The sequence below is a fragment of the Petaurus breviceps genome, unplaced genomic scaffold (assembly GCF_028583685.1).
Source record: "Petaurus breviceps papuanus isolate PSGF00001 unplaced genomic scaffold, PetGlider_PUasm1.0 41, whole genome shotgun sequence".
Lineage (NCBI taxonomy): Eukaryota > Metazoa > Chordata > Mammalia > Diprotodontia > Petauridae > Petaurus > Petaurus breviceps.
The window spans coordinates 7,192,277-7,205,876 of record NW_027186320.1 but is presented as its reverse complement, the minus strand read 5'-3'; the positions used below and the strand labels follow the sequence as shown (position 1 = coordinate 7,205,876).

Below are 13,600 nucleotides of genomic sequence, written 5' to 3'. Positions count from 1 at the left end.
TACACTGACTTCCTGGCTCCATAAGGATCATGAAAATCTGCTAGTACTTAATCCTCAATGATCATCATACTCATGCCCTTTTATAATCTACCTATGCCTGTGATTCTGAACCTGTAGCTACCATTGTATAAACCCCATTCCTCAGCTTGCACTTTCCAATCCTTTTTTCTCATCTCCCTCAATTCTATTTCATATTCCATTCTAGTTCTATCCACCCCCTATCTTCTTTGCTCTCTGGAATTCTTCCAAGGTTTCATTGATTTTTTTTAATTGCTTTCACCTTTAGCCTTTTTCCCCTCTCTCCCTATATTTTTCTTTGACTCTCTGAACTTGTGTCCATCTTGGTGACAATCATCTTTGGTCACTCATTCTAACACTTTCACTCATAAATCCATGGCACCCCCTTACTGGTGATTGCAGAGAAGTCCGAATACTTCTTGTTCCTTATTGCCATTTTCATACGTTTGCTTTATGATAGTGATTCAGTAACCTCACTTCCTTGAGATTTATTCAATATTATTTATCATTCAATCAAGATTCTGGTTACTGTTATCTATTATCTTCCAAGCAACTCTCCTTTCTTCTTCACTGAATGCAATGCCTCATGCGAGATCCTTCCTCCCAGCTCTTGCTTTCATACTAGGAGACTAAGAACTGGGGATAAAAAGAAAATATATTTTCTTCTCCTTTAACCAGTTAAAATGTGAATGAGTGTCTCACTTTTTATTAAATTTTAACTCCTTCCCACAGCCCTCTCTCCTTGCTTATATAAAATTCTATCATTGTGACTGATTATAAGAGATATTTTTACCTTTATTTTCTCTTCCTTTTATACCCTTAATGTATTACTCTTCCCCCCCCCTTTCTCTTTTAAGATCATAAGAACATACAAAATAATTCTTACTCTCTTTGTCCATTTAAGGTCCCTCTCTGACTTCTGGTGATAGGATTCTGAGGGGGCATAGGTATGATCTTTCTGAAACGATCTCCCTCATTATTTTTTACAGTACAATATAATTCTGTCATACTTAAAATAACTGGTTCATCTGTTGCTGAAATAATGGACATTCCTTCAATGTTTTGTTTCTTTGTTACCACAAAAAGCATTACTATAAGTATTTTATGCAAATAGATATTTTTCCTTTTTCTTTTATTTCTTTGAGGTATGGAGTAGCAGTATTGTTGGACCAAAGGAATGCACAGTTTTATACCCTTTGTATATAGTTCCAAATTTTTCTCTAGATTGTTTAGACTAGTTCATGGCTCCACAATAGTAAACTAAGTTATTGATTTTCCCATATGCTCTCCAACATTTTTCATTTTACTTTTCTGGTCTCTTAGCTAGTTTGATGCATGTGGGTGTTACTTCAAAGTTGATTTAATTTTCATTTTTGCAATTATGAGTGATTGAGAGCATTTTAATATTGGTAATGAAAACTTTTATTTATTACTCTGGGAACAATCCGTTCATGTCCATTGGCCACTTATAAATTGAGAAGTGGATCTTTAAAAAAAATAAATTTTACTCGTTTACCTATGCACTTGAGAAATGAGACCTTTATCAGAGCAAATTACTGTGATTTTTTCTGTTTCCCTTTTCACTTCTAATTTTGACTACATTGGTTTTATTTGTGCAAAACCTTTACTGTGCTCATTTGCTTCTGCAGACAGTGTACTTGATCTATTCAATGGATCAACTGCTCTATTGATGATTCAGTACCAATTGGTTTGAGAATTACTGCTTTTTAACCTATTTTGAGATGTGCTAGTACCCCTTCCTTAACATTTTATTTTATTTTATTTTATTCCCTTGAGAGTCTTGACCTTTTATTTCTACAGATGAATTTCATACAGAACTGTGAGATGCACACATTTCTGCTCATGTAGGATTCTCCTTGAATCACTTTCTAACTAGGTATTTAATCCTCTTACTCTCCCTGGGCATTGAACTGTCACAACCCATTGGTGCTGCCACCACTGATGCTGTTTATTTCATGCTATACATTCCTGATCATCCAACACTACAGTTTCTGTAGATCTCTATTTCTTTCTTCCTACTTCCCTGACCTAGAAAAAAAAAGTCAGTACAACTTTTAAATTACTTTCCTACTAAGTATTCAGCTGTGTGTGTGTGTGCGTGTGTGTGTGTGTGTGCGTGTGTGTGTGTGTGTGTGTGTGTGTGTGTGTCTTTCAATTGTTTTAGAGTGTGCATGTTGACAGAGTTTCAGAAAATGCTGGCTTTATTGCACTGTCTTGATTCTACCCTTCCAGGTCAATTAATTTTTGCTATTACCCATAATTTTTCTATTTTTCAACTTTTTTATTTTATTTTGATATTTTTTACTAACAAGGCCTTTGCATTCTATTTGATTCATTTTAGTTTACAAAAGTTTGTTGCTTGATTAAAGTTTTCCCCCTCTTATTCCAAGCTGTCATTTCTTTTTTGTTTCCTTCCACACCTCTCATATCTTTAATACTTTTTCTTCTAGAATTCTTATTTTATTTCTAAAGTAAATGCAAAATTCTCTCTTTTTAAGAACTCTTACTTTATCTCTTTTATAAAATATAGTTGCATTGTGTCCAAGCTGTCTTTTTCTTTCGGAGATCATTTTTGTGCACTTCTGGAGGGAATTTCTGAGTTGGTCCTACTGCTGGCATGTGTGTATGTATGTGCATGTGCATGTGTGTGTGTGTGTGTGTTTGATTTGTAGTGTTCTGTTTTTCCAAGATTTTAGGAACAGCTCAGGAGAGTGACCTATACTATTTCAATATTTCAAATTTCAACTGATCCACAGTAAAGTCTAATTTTATATTTTCTGGTCTGAAATCTACAAGCTGCTAAGTTGGGTTTAGTCCTGAGTATCAGGTTGATGGAATTGCCCTGGTTGAAGTTCCAGTACACTAGCCATGGACTCATTTACTACTGGCCATCTGAAAAGTTTTGCTGTTTCAGAATGAAAAAAAAAACTGCATTCTCATCCATTCTCATCTTTGGTCTAGAATTATTCCACTGCAGGTTTCAGGCTGGATTGGAAGCAAGAACTAAGATCACACTCCTTCTCCTAGATATAGAACCACATAAATCCTGCTTGCTTTGTAACTTGCTCCTTGCTTTGAACATCGGCTAAGGTCTGTGATTACACTTCAGACTAGAATGCTAACCATGGGTGCAGGTCCCTCCCTTCCTCAATTATCCTTAGATTATCAATCCAGAACCATGCAATAAACAACAGATGACCATGTTTTCATCTATTCCTGCCCCCTGTTTAAAGTTCAGCACCTTTTTGTAGATTTTTAATCTCTTCCTTTCCTGGTATACAGGCTCTCCCTACATTGAAATTTTTCTCATAGAATTTCCAAGAAAGAATATGTCTATGTTATCAGCAGATCTCCCTCTATTTCTGACTAAATCAACCTGGTCTAGAAAAAATAACTTGTGTCTTTGTTTAATTCAGTTTTTCTTGCATTTTTGTATTAAGGCTAGTATGAAGAGTTTTATAATCTGTTTGGAAACACTGTAGGAGATGGGGAGCTGTTCTGGATTTCTTTCTACTCTATCTGCCATCTTGGTTTTGACTTCTCTGTCTTTGTCATCACTCACAAATAATACACTTCCATGACTTTCCGAAGTCTGAAATTGCTCTATTTTTCATGTAATTTTGCTATTCTTTTTTTCATCTCTGCCTTAACAATTCCTAACCCTGTTCTTCCTTCTCAATATGATTTTCAATCCTGGGGTGGCCAGGTAGCACAGCAAGTAAGAGCACCGGCTCCAATGTTGAGAAGACCTGGAGATCGAATCCCGGGCTCAGACACTTAGCACCCACCCAGAAACACCTGGCCGTGTAACCTTGAGCAAGTTACTTAACCCCGATTGCTTAAAAATATATATATATTTTTTTTTATAAAAATGATTTTCAATCCTTCTTTGCCTCAGTTTTTTCTTAGGCTATAACCCTATACAAGCTAAACTTTCCTCCCTTTCCAATTTGCAGTGTTATTGTATACCAGGACATTTCCCTTTTTGAACCAAGTCAGCTCTATGTTATCCTCTTCCCTCTCACCACCATGACTTCACACTTACTCCGGAAGAAGTTATGGGAAATTAATGAACCATGCTGTCTGGGTCCACTACCAATTCATCTTACATGATGTACACTGTGCCCTAATTGCAGTAAGGAAATATTTTAACACCTTTCTAATTCATGCATTCTCCCACTCACCATAGTAACATTCTTTTAATCTTTTCATCATTCTTCAACCTCAGTTCCTCTCCCCAACCAATACCTTCTCAGCTGCATATCTTGGTTCATATTTTACTGAAAACAATTTTCTCAGAGTCCCATCTTCTTGTTTTCTTCTGATTGATAAAATGACTTCAGCCATTATTTTATAATTCATTTCTGTTTCATGAAAAGAAGACATTTCTTTTTGCCAAAGCAATTCCCTCTACATGGACAAATGATCCTTTCTATCCTATGTTCTCTGGTAGATTGTTCCTTCTATCATCCCCACTGTACTAATCTTCAATCTTTCCCTAGTTACTGGTTGATTCCCTGCTGTCCCAAAATATGCATTTGTCTTGCCCACCCTCCAATAAGAACTTCACTTTTTCCACCTATACTTATGTGTTATGAGATATTTATATCTCATTTCCAAGTCTAAAATTCTTGAGAACATTCACTAAACTTAGTTGCTCCATCTCTCTCTGCCTCCCTCTCTCTCTCTGTCTCTGTCTCTCTCTCCCTCTTTCTCTCCCTCTCTCATTATCTGTCTGTCTTTCTATGTTTGTCTCTCTCTCTTCATTCTTTCTCTGTTTCTGTCCCTATATTTCTTCAGTCCACAGTTACAAAAGATCATCTCGGTATTCATTCTTTCTGACCTCTCTGCATCTGAGATTACATATGAATGCATGTAAGTATACTGTCAGTTTCACTTTGTCAATGTCGCCCTTCTCTTTTTACTATTAGGAGATACCCTGTTTCCCAGAGCAAAGGCCCAGGAAACAAGCTGTGCCCTGAGCTTGCCATAACAATAATATTTTGCATGTACCCTCTCTATGAACTTATCACGGTAAAATCACAAAACTTCTTCACAGCAGAACCAGGTCTCTGAGGTTGGACAACCACATGCAATATTCATGTTCCAGTAATGATGTCCATATTTGAATTAATTGTATCTCATTGTTGCTGTTCCCCCTCCATTGTAAGGGCAACAGCTCACTTTGTAGCCATTGATTGGTGTAAGTATTGATATTTGCCCACATTAAAGTGGGTCTCTTACTAGAAGGGCCCTCAGCAGATGTGTATAGTTTCCCTCCTCCAATGGAATAAAGAAAGCTTTATGCTTATGACCACTGTTATGTCTTTGGTTTTATTTATTTGTTTGTTTGTTTGGTAGGTTTTTTTTCAGATTTAAATATGATTGTAATAACTTGTGTGAACTCTTTTATCTTGAACAAGAAATCCAAACAAACAAAAATAGAAATAGTAGGTGTAGGTGGAGAAATATGACCTACAATGATGACAGACTGTCCTTTTTACATGGAGATTTGCAATCAGAGCAAAAGAAGGAGGGGAAGTGAAAAACATCTTTGGAAGAATTTTCCTCAGTTTTTTGCTATGCTCCTGAATCTTCCATGGCAAGTCTCTAGAGACTCAGATTTCAAACAATTCGAAGCTCCAACCTTTCACTATCTATTCTGGAATACAGTTTCTGTTCACAAACTTTATTTTTCAGACAAACTAGACTACAAGCTGTTTCCCAAACTAAATTTACCATTTCCCACCTTTATACCATGGCAAAAGCACTAAGACTGACTTTGAATACATACACTTTTGTCCACCATCTCTTAGCATTCCTAGCTTCGTTGCTCAGTTTTGACTTTGCACACCAAGGCTTCAGCACCTAGCAAGAGTTGTTCTTCATGCTCAAAGAATACCAAAATGACTTCACTATGTTGGAGTCAAGGTAGAGTGCATCCTACTATGGGTGATCAAACCGATGTGCACTCAGAAAGTTCGAACATAGGTTCAGTACAAAAAGTCTATATGAATATTTGGAGTAAAGATGTCTCTAAATTTGTTCATCAGACATTTCTTTTGTTCACCTAACTCAGTGCCTACAAAAGTGGATTCTTGTTGATATTTGTTAAATTGAAATGCTACTTAATTTTGGGGTGAGAGGAACTGAGATAAAATCCTGATTCTGCTACCTTTGGGACTTTAGGTAAGTGACTCAACTTCTCTGGGATTGTTTACTCAACCATAACATGAAAATGTTCCTTTAGATGACTGTTGTGCCCCCTTTCAACTCTAAATCTATTATTATAAACAAAATAGGAGTGATTGGCAATGAGTCTAGGTCAGATATACTGTATATGTGGAGAAGTCAGCTGGTTTCTGGAGTAGCTGAATTTAATAGGGAAGTTTGGCACAATCAGAGCTAGTACATCAATGACCATAAAAAAGAGATGCCTCTTGCAGGATTAGAGAGACACACAAATATGCAACAATTCCCTGTTGCACTTTCAGATCTGGATTTCTCATTCCATTTCCCTGCACTGGATTTCCTCAGGTATCAATGTGGCTGGTGCAACTTCCTTTCTGCATTTCTTTTAGGCCCCTTACTAAAAAACAAAAAAACAAAACCAAAAAACAAAACAAAACAAAACTGGTCATTTATTCCATGGATAACACTGCAAGGTAGGTGAAATTGATATAAAGTATAGATACGTATCTATGAATCATATAACAAAAATATTAATGAAAAATGGTATTTATGATGCTACATGATAGATATAATGTAACTCTATATACAAGATACAATGGTGGAAGGTTTCATTGTGAAGGCAAACTTTAGACAGAGTTTTGAAGTTTATGGACAAAGAACATTTATGTCACCCTTTTTTAACTAATTATCAAGAAAAAGTAAAAATTTCTTCTATTAGATGTTTTCATTAATTTTTTTTTCCATTTTCTTCAGCAGAATTCATTATACTTGCCATAATTTTAAATGAATTGTGCTTCTTATGCTCATGGTGAGAAATAGTAGCATAAATATGCATGTAGTGTGTGTATGCACAGTCGTGAATGATATATTTATTTATGTAAATGTTTATATATGGAAGTACATTTGATTTATACATTCTACAACTTTAAATAAAGTCTCTCATATTCACTTTAGCATTAGTATCAGCTCCTCTTCAGATTTTTAATGAAAAACTAAATAATAAATGTTAAATCTATCTCCCTATCAAGGAATTAAAATGGATATAAATTAGAAAAATATAGAATTCATTCATTTGCATATTGAACCATTTTTGGTATCTAATGTTCCTTAGAAACTTTAATGATACAGTAATATCTAGAACTTCAAAAGTTTACAGAATAAGAATAAATCTATTCCATGGACTAACATGCATCGGTAAATTCAAAAATGTTCCCTTCAGTGTGGCAAAGGAGGAAAGAATAACTTACTCATGTCAGACATATAATATCCACAAACTTGGACTCAGAAATTTTTTATACATCTATTCTTACATTCATACATTCAACAAGTATATACTGAATGTGTACCTATATACCAGACACTCTAACAAGTACTAGAAATATAAAAAAGTTCTCTCTCTTTTTCTTTCTGTGTCTTCTCTCTTCCCCCTTTTCTCTGTATATGAATATCTGCACAAATATATGTGCATATATACCTGCATATTTATTCACAAATATGCATGCATATATGTTTATATACACATATTTCATTTACACAGTCATGTATGCATACACATGTGTACATATGAAGTGGCACAGAAGATCTTTGAAGGTACCTTGGAAATTTAAAGTGTAGATGAGGATAGTTGGCACAAAGTACAGCTCATGAAAAGACATAGATTTGGCAGCAGAATAGTCAGGTACAAGTTATAGCAAGAAGGAGACTGCTTGCAATGTAGTATGTAAAAGGGAGTAAGATGAAAAAACCTATAAATTTTGACAGGAGATAGATTGTGAAGGGTTTTAAGTCAGCTTTCCTTAGCCTCTTTCAAATGGGTACAATAATGTTTAAATTACCACTATCATTGCACAACACACACATACACACATGCATGCACACACACCACCTTAAAAACTTTATGTTATCAAAAAATGTGCTATGTTATATTTATAAAATATACCTTTATACTCTAAAATCAGTTAGGAACATGGCCAATTTAGTATTTGCTAGTTTATTTTTCTCTTAATGTAAGTCAGATACAATTGATGGTTGTCTTTTCATTCAAAAATAATAATAAAAATAATTTGATCTCTATGTGGACTAATCTAAGTAGCTAAGGTACACCTACGTGGTACACTGGATAGCATAGTGGGAATTGGATTAGGAAGACCTGTGCTCAGATATGACCTCAGGGCATTGGCACTGTCTAACTCAGTTTCCAACAATAAATTTGGTGTAGCAACTATTTCTTGACAGTTGTGAGGCTAAAATGAAAAAAAATAAAGCCATTTGTAAATTTTAAAGCATTAATTATTGTTGTTGTTGTTAATGTTATTATTAACCTAAAACTGTTGAATCAATTTGCTTTCTTAGATTAACCTATTGACACCTGCAGTCATCATTTTCTAATCCAAACAAAGCAAAATAAAGATCCACAAAAACTTCAGTCCTAGAGGTCTTAGATTTCAGTATATGGTGTTTCATCAAATTTCAGCTTATCTGCAATTAGTTTTCCATTATAGTATTGCTCAGACACAGAGTTAATTCATTCTTCAAAGGATATACTTTACTTATATGAAATAGTTGGCCTTCTTCTTAGCTCCTCACACTTTTATTTTGCCACTTCAAAAATAATTTTTGTTCATAATCTTTATTGAATAGGGGTACTTGGACAATATTAATTACATTGATTTGTTCTATACATAAAATCAAATGGAAGATTGTCTATGACCTAAATATGAACTAAATTACTAGTCACTTGACAATTAAAAATCTTTTATTTTTAATTGATCATTATTTTTTGGTCCTCAGTCATTTTTTGAAGAAGTGTTCTCTAAGTTAGTGAGCAGCTAGGTGGCACAGTAGATAGATAACTGGGCTTGGAATCAGGAAGACTCACTTTTCCGAGTTTAAATCTGAGTTCAAATCAGACAGTTACTATCCATGTGACTCTGGACAAGTCATTTAACCCTGTTTGTCTCAGTTTCCTCATCTGTAAAATTAACTGGAGAAAGACAGCAAACAATTCCAGTATCTCTACCAAGAATACCCTTAAATAAGGTCTCAAAGAATCAGACATGACCAAAATTACTTAGCAAAAAAAAATTTCCTTGGTTTATGCCTATTCTGAGGAACAACGAATGTGCAAGAATGAATATTTTTTAAAGATCAAAAGCATATTTTCTTACACATAAATCTCATTATACATCTCATGTCTATTTAGTAATGAGCAACTAATGCATGATGATTAAATTTTTTATTAATACAATAAAATAAGTGCTCAAGGAAGAAAGATAATTACACTGTTTATCCCTTAGATCAAGGCAGTGTTGTGAAACATTGTACAATGGATAGAGATTCAGATTTGTTGTCAGAGAACTGGGGCTCAAATAAGGAAGTGACTTAAGCTTTTTGGGCACTAGCGTTCTTTTCTTTTAAAATGAGGTGGTTGAGCTAGATGAAAAAAAAATTTCTTCCAGTTCTAAATATATGACATAGAAGTGGAAGATAATACTTTTACAAATGATAATACTGACAAACCATGCAAATATACTTTAGTACAGATGGAGATCTTCAGTTTAATCTTATATTTATTCTTGTGACTCAGAAAACCACAAGGATGATGAAACAGAAAAGAAAAAAAAAAGATAGAGAAACTGAAAATCAGTTTAAATCAGTCTCACAAATTAGTTATTACCTCAAAATAGAAGGTAAAGGTAAGTTTTGATTCCCCTTATCTACTACACTTTCTCATGATCCCCAAACAGAAACTACATTTAAATCCCTGTCTTCCTAATAGACAAACTTGACCTCTCTTTTTGGAAAGCAAAATATTTTTAAAAGGAAATTTCAGTAGGAACAATGTTTTTAATCAAGAAGTCAGTGTTATCAAATGTTGGTTAGTTATTTTGAAAGTATAAAGTAACCTGAACTAGACTGACCATTACCTAGTAGATGTCCTTAATGGAAAATATTTAAAGAATAGTTAAAAATGAATGAAAATTACTGTGTGGTTTACAAAAATAGACATTTCTACAGTGCTGAAAGGTTATTTGAAAATGTTAAAACATATTTTTTTGTTCATTTGCTTAGAATTTTTAATATACAATTAGAAGGGAAGCTTTACTAGGAAAAATATAAATTTTCACTCCTTTCCTTTTTTAAAATAATTTCTGTACTTATAAAATATACAAAACTGAGCATTTCCATAGGAAAGCAGAACATAAAAATAAGATTCCCAGATGAAAAAATTTAATCTCAATTTCATAAAACTTGCTTTCCCCTCAAAAAATTATATAATAAATTCAATCTGGTAATTTCAAAATTGTTCCACTAGACTAGTCTTTCTGAAATATTTGTTGAACTCCTTTTCTGTGTATTTTTTTTATTTTCCTTTCTTTCTTCTCTGTTTTGTATCACCAATGCATCATCCTTCTTACTACTTCCTAGGTAAAAACAAAAAAAAAGTATCAAATAAACATAATAAAGTAAAACATTTTGATATGGTGACTATGTCCAGGAATATATCTCCTTCAACATAATAATTCCATCACTCATCTCTTAGAATATGGGTAACATGTTTTGTCTTATTTATCAAAGGTCCTCTGAAAATGTGTTTGCTCAGCAATATAATCAGACTTTTCAAATCTTTTGTTGTTGTTTTGTTATTTGTTTTTGTTTTTTTTTCAAATTGATATCGTATATATATTTTTTCTCCTATTGTTCTCAATTTACTATGCCTCAGTAACTAACTCCCAAGATTTTCTGAAATAATCTCATGACATTTCTTGTACTATAATAATATTTCACTCTACTCGTATATCACAATCTACTTAGCATTTATCCAAAGAGCCCATGGTTTCAATTTTCTTTTTTTTTTTCTTTCCTTTTTATCTCTCTCTTTGTATCAAGAAGTTTGTTTTACTTGCTACTATTCCTGTCAGGTATTATCTTTCCCCTTAATCCTTCTTCTCCTCTCCCCTCTCATTATCCTGCTGAGTGCAATGTAATTTTTTAATTAAATTTTATTTTTTCTTCACTATATATAAACAAAATGTTTCAACATTTGCTTTTAAAAATTTGGGATCCAAAGTCTATCACTCTCTCTCTTCCCCATCCTCTCTCCCCCCGAGAAGGAAAGCAATTTGATATACAATATAAATGTGCAGTCATGGGAAGTCTAACCGTGACGCAGCTGCAACCTCCTCCAGCTTCCCCTAAGGGGCCCGCAGACCTCCCGCAACTTCCCTCCTTGCTTTTTCTCCCACTGTTGAACATAACCATGTCCACCAATGAAAATGCTAATTCACCAGCTGTCCAGCTTAATAGGTTTAAGAACAAAGGGAAAGACAGCACTGAAATGAGGCACTGGCGTATTGAAATGAATGTAGCACTGAGGAAAGCTAAAAAAGATGACCAGATGCTGAAAAGAAGAAACGTCAGCACTTTTCCTGATGATGCTACTTCTCCACTGCAGGAAAACCGAAATAACCAGGGCTCTGCATTTTCATCTGCTGACGATATTGTCAAAGGCATAAATAGTAATAATCTGGAGGTTCAACTTCAGGCTACCCAAGCTGCTAGGAACTCCTTTCTAGGGAAAAACAGCTTCCCATAGACCAAATAATTGAGGCTGGTATGATTCCAAAGCTTGTAGGCTTCTTTGGCAGGACAGACTGTAATCCTATTCAGTTTGAATCTGCTTGGGCACTTACTAACATTGCTTCTGGAACATCATACCAAACCAAGGTTGTGATAGATGGAGGGGCTATACCTGTGTTCATTGCCCTGTTGGCCTCTACCCAGGCTCACATCAGTGAACAGGCAGTGTGGGCTCTGGGAAACATTGCAGGTGATGGTTCAGCCTACAGAGACTTGGTTAACAAGTATGGTGCAATAGACCCTCTTTTAGCTCTGCTTGCAGTTCGTGATATATCATCATTAGCATGTGGTTACTTATCTTACCTGGACACTTTCAAATCTTTTTCGTAACAAGAATCCTGCTCCCCCAATAGAAGCTATTGAGCAAATTCTTCCTACCTTAGTTTGTCTTTTGCATCATGGTGACCCAGAAGTTCTGGCAGATACCTATTGGGCTATTTCCTACCTCACAGATGGCTCAAATGACAGGATTGCAGTGGTTGTGAAAACTGGAGTTGTCCCACAGCTAGTGAAACTTCTAGGATCTGGTGAATTGCCCATAGTGACTCCTTCCTTATGGGCTATAGGAAACATTGTCACTGGGACAGATGAACAAACTCAGATTGTAATAGATTCAGGAGCACTTTCTGTCTTTCCTAGCCTGCTTACTCACCCCAAAACCAATATCCAGAAGGACGCTGCATGGACCATGTCAAACATCATGGCTGGCGGTCAGGACCAAATACAGCAAGTTGTAAATCATGGACTAGTTCCATATTTGGTTGGAATTCTGTCAAAGGGAAACCTTAAGTCACAGAAAGAAGCTGTATGGGCTGTCACAAACTATATAAGTGGTGGAACAATTGAGCAGATTGTGTATCTTGTCCACAATGGAATTCTGGAACCTTTAATCAACCTCTTGTCTGCAAAAGACAGCAAAATTGTACTGGTTATTTTGGATGCAATTTCAAATATTTTTCTGGCTGCTGAAAAACTGTGTGTCCTAATTGAAGAATGTGGAGGACTAGACAGAATTGAAGCACTTCAATCACATGAAAATGAAATGGTGTATAAGGCTTCATCAAGCTTAATTGAAAAGTATTTCTCTGCAGAGGAAGAAGATCAAAATGTTGTCCCAGAATCTACCTCTGATGGCTATACCTTCCAGATTCAAGATGGCACTCCTGGGACATTTAACTTTTAGATTGTACAAGTCTTGTATGCCTTGTTCTTGGTATAATTTTGTCTTACTGTCTCTCCATTTTAAGATCTTTTTTTTAAATGTGACTTTTAATGTAGCACTAATGCATACTTGAACAGTTTGAACTGTGTACATACTGTATGAAACCTCTATCCTCAATAGGGTTCTTATTTCTATGTGGAATTTCCTGTTTTGCAGTGTCCTGTAAAAAAAAAACTTAATTCAAAAAAATAAAATAAAAAAAATAAATGTTCAGTCATGCAAAACATTTCCATATTAAACATGTTGTAAAAGAAAACATGTATAAAATTTTCAAGAAGAATACATTTTTAAAAGTATGTGCAATCTGCCTTCAGATTTCATCAGTTCTTTCTCTAGAGGTGGATAGTTTTTTTTCATCATAGGTCCTTTGGAATTGCCTTGGATCATTTTATTGCTGAAAATAGCTATCATTCACAGTCAATACAACTGTATCTGTGTATAATGTTCTCCTGGTTCTACTTATTTCACTATGTACCAATTCATGTAAGTATTCCCATGTTTTTCTGG

At 34.7% G+C, this 13,600-nt stretch overlaps 1 pseudogene; it reads left to right on the top strand.

Moving 5' to 3' along the window:
* The first annotated feature begins 11,370 nt into the window (after positions 1–11,370).
* Positions 11,371–13,294, top strand: LOC138171079 (importin subunit alpha-1 pseudogene; annotated as a pseudogene).
* The last annotated feature ends 306 nt before the right edge of the window (positions 13,295–13,600 follow it).